A 6774-nucleotide genomic window follows, 5' to 3' on the forward strand; every position below is an offset into this window, starting at 1 on the left:
AATACCCATAGAAAACGAAAAGTGACTTTGTACCCATGAAAAGTTGGATCCGTTTGTCAATAGCACCCGAACGTCATTAATTCGTTTGCTCCATTAACTTAAAGGCCAACATGACACGTTAATTGCTTACCAGGCTTTTGATTTTTACCTTTTATTTTTTTTAAAAACGTTCCAAGTGTATATAAGAAAGGGAGAGAGAAAAGTTAGAGGTCACTTCGCGCTATTCCATCTTCTTCTTCACCACATATTTGCATGCCCTAGCAGAGAGAGGGACGTGAACCAGTTACTAAGCCCCAACAAAACTGATCAGAAGGTTGAAGGCGGCCACTCCAAAATCCACAATCGTGGTCCGGTGGTGATCCTTTTGTGGTGTGGGTGTGTCGAGACGATTGGAAGACAGTCGTCACTTCCACAGTGAAAGGTAAGTCATCTTCCTATAGTTCTGGTGTCCAATTTCTCATTTTAGTTACCAATTTTTTTTCATTGAACTTATACACCATGAAATAGTTAAGTTAGGGTTTTTTGTTTCACTGATAGCATAAAATTTGTCACTATGAGAATTGTGTTTCAATTTAAAAATTTTAGAAAAATAGTAGGTGTATTTTTATGGTTTGTTCATTTTTTTATGATTTATTCATATCTTCTTAATTTTTGAAAAAAATTGGGTGTGGGATAATATTATAAACTGATTATGTTTATTGATGGTTTATTCACTTTTTGATGATTTATTCATTTGGGTGTTGGATAATGTTAGAAGATATGATTATGTTTTTTTTGTTATTCACAGAAATAGCCACCATCATGCATATCACATTAGTGATACACCATAGAAATAGACTTGAAAGGAGATTAGATGACAAGTTGTGTTATATACAAGGTGAAACTATTAAGGTGGAGAGAGTTAACGTGGATACCCTGAATGACTTCCTCATTAGTGACCTACTGAAAGATATTGGGTATCCAATTATCTCTGATTTCTATTGGCGACAGCCTGGAATGGAAATTGATGGTGGTTTGAGACTTCTACAATTTGACATAAATATTGTTAAGATGGATGAAGCTGTTGTGGAAAATGGGCATAGGATTGAATTATACACATAGCACCCCATCAGTTAAGTAGATGTTATAGATACGAATGATAAAGGTGGTGTAAGAGCAGATGGTGAGGTTAATGTTACTCCAGAAAAGAAGAGGGTGAAAACTTTGTTAGGAGAACTCCAACTCCAAAGAAGGCAAAAGGTACTAAAAAAACTCTTCAACTGAGAGGAGTACAAAGTGAGGCTCAAAGTACAGAGGAGACCCAGGTCCTCTACTGCACATGTGCCACCTAAACCTATCATGAAGCTAATCATATCCAAGTGACCAATTAGGAGGTGAAACGTTAAGAGGCCATCACCGTCACAACCTTCTCTCCTCAGACCTGCTCCACCACAACCTACTCCCATAAGGCCTACCACTAGAGTTGGAAGTGAGTCGAGTTGAGACGAGCTAGACTAAGCTCAAGTTCGTCTCACAAAAATTGAGCTTGACTCACGACTCGACTAATTAACAATCGAGTTTATTTCTTAAATTCAATCTCAACTCACCAAAAACTAACGAGCTGGCTCAAATAATAGGAACATAATCTATAATTTTTTATCAATAAATTATAACTTATATATTTTAAAAAATATTTAAAAATATCAATTTTATATATTATTTATCTATCATTATATCAATAAATTATAACTTATATATTTTTAAAAATATTTGAAAAGATCAATTTTATATATTGTTTATCTATTAATAAATTATAAATTTTTTATTTATGTCCTACATTAAAATTATATATAAAAAATAAATATAAAAATTTAAATAATTAAGATTATTAATATATATATAAAAGTATAGATTAAATGCATATAGAATATGTGTATTAATAATTTTATATATATAGCTTGAGTTGAGCTTATCCAAACTTAAGTTCGGCTCATTTAATGTACGAACTGAATTCCAGGCTCAAACTTGACTCACTAACTCACGAGTTTAGCTTATCGAGCTATTAGCGAGTCGAGTTCGAGCTGGCTTGCAACACCCTACCACACTGAGCTTTACGCTTAAATCGTAAGACAAAGGTGGTGTGATATTACGACCTCTAAAATAAAAGATGTATATATAATAGCAGAAAGAATTATAATATACTAGGAGCCTTGAAGAACAGATGGAATAAAGATCGCGAAGTAAAAGCGCAACGCTCAAGAAACGAGTTAACTTGCGTACTAAGAAAGCTACGGCTGTTAAGCATAAGGTAACAAAAAACAGGAACAAAGGGCCAAAGATACAAAGTAACAAGCTCCTAACTCAGCCCGCGAAGTCAAGGCTGGCCGGAGAATATTTACACATATATATACATATTCAAAACCCAAATTTACATAAACAAAATCTTGTCTCTCCATAAGCCTCTAAGAGGACCAAAAGGAACAAGTTGTGTGGAGAGAAAACTAAGTACATATATATACATAACTATACAACAAAAGTAACCCGACAATCACTTCGCTTCAAAAGTCCAGACACCTAACGAGGTGCCTCTCGACCTGCATCTGAAAAACAACAACATAGTATGGGATCCGGTTCTCAGCATGGTAAAGGTGCCACACATATAAGATATAAGGTCTTAGGAATGTCAGAGGTAATCCTAGAATATCGACACTCAGAATATAGAGCCTAAAGTATTAAATAGAAGTCATAAAAGGTGGTTCTCTAAGAGTATCTAAGTCTAGCTCTACTTAATCTTAAATCTAAGTCCCACTGCCTTTTCTCCATACCTCCATTTCCGTCAATATATCACAGACAAATAAGCATATAAAAGCAAGCACAAGAAGGTTACAAGTACTGCAGGTAACAAATATACATTTAACATAACAAGTACACTTAGGCACACCCAGTTAGAGCACAACCAAGTAATTCAAGTAATATGCACATGATACATGTCTGTCCTATGGCTGATGAGTCTTATCTATCGGTTATCAAGCCAACCCGACAAGTCCGATTTGCTAAACCTTTGGATTGTCCCTCGACGTGCATCCCCAAGAGTCTATGCATAGCTTTTTCTCAAATAATCAATATTTCTCAATGGGGGTAACATTCCCGGGAATTTATAAGTGTCCGGTCACCCTTACGTCGTACGGTCAACAGAGTATCGAGTTTTCAACCTGGTACACGTGGTGGCAAGCCACGACACTTTACCCAGGGAATCTCGTATCTCAGATTATTTGATTATTCAAGCCAAATATCATACATAATCATTCATAACATTTTATAGTCAATTCATCACTTTTTCCGCTTTACTTCACCTCCAAGTTATCCCCACTTCCTAACTTCATCTGATTATCAGCTTTAATACTATTGTTTATGACTAAAGGAATGAAATTAGAGGTTTAGAAGTTTGAAATAAGGGCCACGCGTACGCGTGGACATAGGGGTAACATTTCCGGAAATTTATAAGTGCCCGGTCACCCTTACGTCGTAGGGTCAACAGAGTATCGAGTTTTCAACCTAGTACACGTGGTGGCAAGCCACAGTACTTTACCCAGGGAATCTCATATCTCAGATCATTTGATTATTTGAGAAAAAGCTATGCATAGACTCTTGGGGATGCACATCGAGGGACAGTCCAAAGATTTAGCAAACCGGACTTGTCGAGTTGGCTTGATAACCGACAGATGAGACTCATCAGCCATAGGACAGGCATGCATCATGTGCATATTACTTGAATTACTTGGTTGTGCTCTAACTGGGTGTGCCTAAGTGTAATTGCTATGTTAAATGTATATTTGTTACCTGCAGTACTTGTAACTTTCTTGTGCTTGCTTTTATCTGCTTATTTGTCTGTGATATATTGACGGAAATGGAGGTATGGAGGAAAGGCAGTAGGACTTAGATTTAAGATTAAGTTGAGTTAGACTTAGATACTCTTAGAAAACCACCTTTTATGCCTTCTATTTAATACTTTAAGCTCTATAATCTGAGTGTCGGTGTTCTAGGATTGCCTCTGACATTTTCAAGACCTTATATCTTATATGTGTGGTACCTTTATCATGCTGAGAACCTCTGGTTCTCATCCTATACTATGTTGTTGTTTTTCAGATGCAGGTCGAGAGGCACCTCGTTAGGCGTCTGGACTTTTGAAGCGAAGTGGCTGTCGGGTTACTTTTGTTGTATAGTTATGTATATATATGTACTTAGTTTTCTCTCCACACAACTTGTTCCTTTTGGTCCTATTAGAGGCTTATGGAGAGACATGATTTTGTTTATGTAAATTTGGGTTTTGGATATGTATATATATGTGTAAATATTCTCCGTCCAGACTTGAGTTCGCGGGCTGAGTTAGGAGCTTGTTACTTTGTATTTTTGGCCCTCTGTTCCTATTTTCGTTACCTTATGCTTAACAGCCATAGCTTTCTTAGTACGCAAGTTAACTCGTTTCTTGAGCGTTGCGCTTTTACTTCGCGATCTTTATTTCATCTGTTCTTCAAGGCTCCTAGTATATTATAATTCTTTCTGCTATTATATATACACATTTTATTTTAGAGGTCGTAATACCACACCACCTCTGTTTTACGGCTTAAGTGTAAAGCTCAGTGTGGTAGGGTGTTACATGGCTCATGAACTGACTTGATTCACTTCCAGCCCTACCTACCACACCACAATCATCTCATGTTAGATCTACACCACCAGCTAACCAACCTCCTTTAAGAGTAACTAGACAAATAATGCATGGTGTAAGTCGAGGGACCACTTCAAGGTTTATGCAATTCATGCCCATCCACAATTTAAACAGCAGACAGATGGCCAGTACCTATGTTTCGTCCACCAACAGGAGCATCTTGAAGTGGCAACAACAATGAGAGTTCTAGTGGCAGCAGTAACTCCACACCCAACAAATAGAATTTTCTAGTGTGATTTTATTTTTTGATCTAAGACTTACTGTAATGAGAACTTTAAAATTCTGATACTATGATTTTTTTTTGTAAGTTATGCTTAGTGCTTATATTGCAGTATTTGATGCTTTCATGTTCATAGTTTGTATTGGTACTTTTAAATAATTTAGATTTGCTACTTTGACATCAAACTCAGACTTATTTTAAGGCTTTTGTTGATAAATGCTTATATTAAAATTATTTTCAAGTTTATTATAGCATATGGAATTAACGTGTTTTATTTAGTTCTATCTTCATGTCACATTTTCGTTATTTATTGTACAATACTAGGTTTCTGGCTAGATTTATTAATTCACGACATTTACATGTCTTATTTTGTCAAATACGTATTATATCTAATGTCACAAATATCAAATATATCAACAATCATGGATATTAATGTCATAACACAACTTAACTTTTTCACAACAAGCGAAGATGTTAACAGAATTTTGAAATTCATCGTCATTGAAACTAAATAGTCACAAAAGGCTCCAAAACAACATACACCATACGCACAATTACATATTGATTAATTGGAACAGATTCAAGCCTACACAAATTAACAAATCAAAGAAAATTGTTATAATCCATGACCTAATTGTTCTAATTTCACCCTTAAGCTTTCTCATCTTTAACAAGATCTTCAAACTATTTTCTTGAATCTCTCTTCTTTGTTCAGTGACATTGACCTCATGGGTAGCACAATAGCTATCTTGATTTTTTCTAACAAGGGTTCTTGCCAATCGCTCCCAACCTCTGTCAATCTCATTCACCCATTCAAAATACTTGCAATCCATTGTCTGCAACGTGAAAGGGAGGAATAAGGAATCGTTCACAATAAGTTAACCTAAACAGAACTACAAAAACAAAAAGACTTACCTTTCATAGAGGACACCTAACGAACCATCTCTCAGGATTTGCTAAGGTTCCAGATTGTAGCAACACCACATTCTGTCCGCAGAAGCATCTCCTAAACGAAGTCTTCTCTTCACCTCTCTTGGAAGGATGATTCCATTCGAAAAACAATGGTTACTTCTGCTTCTCCTAGACATTCTAGGATTTTTAATTTTAAATTTGAAAAATAATTGAGAATAAATTAGGAAAATGAGTGATGTTATAACATTAACAACATGTTTAGACACGTCACATTGCTGTTTCATAGTCAGGTAAGCACATAACATGCCATGTTGACCTTTAACTTAACGGAGCAAACGAGTTAATAACGTCTAGATACTATATATCGACAGACGGTCCCAGCCTTTCGTGGGTACAAAGTCACTTTCCGTCTTCTATGGGTACTTTTGTCAGCGTTCATAAAGTTCGTGGGTACAAATGATAGTTTAAGTTTAATATGTATGTACTTTTAAGATTATTAATTGAAAATACTTTTATAAAAAATATATAAAATTAAAGTTTTAATGTATTTGTTATGAATTTATTAAAATAAAAAATTTTAAAAATATTATTAATAATTTAAAGAGTATTTCCAATACTAGTTTTAATTTTAATTTCATTTTGGGTTTTACAAGATGACACACGTATATTTATTTATATATATATGATTATATGTCATAAATAGTGATTTAAAATTAAAAAAAAAATTGTCCTTCCAATACTTAGTCTTAATTAATTAAAATTTTATATTATTTTTAATTATTTTATCAAAATAATTATATGAGTGACAAAATTTTATTAGTTCTCTATCAAGATGACATTATATTTTTAAGGTGATATTAATTTTATTTTATCAATCAATTTTAATATAAATTTTAATTTTAAATTAATTCACTTCTTAAAAATATAAAAGTAATTG

The sequence above is a fragment of the Arachis ipaensis genome, chromosome B05 (genome assembly GCF_000816755.2).
Source record: "Arachis ipaensis cultivar K30076 chromosome B05, Araip1.1, whole genome shotgun sequence".
NCBI classification, from domain to species: Eukaryota; Viridiplantae; Streptophyta; class Magnoliopsida; order Fabales; family Fabaceae; genus Arachis; species Arachis ipaensis.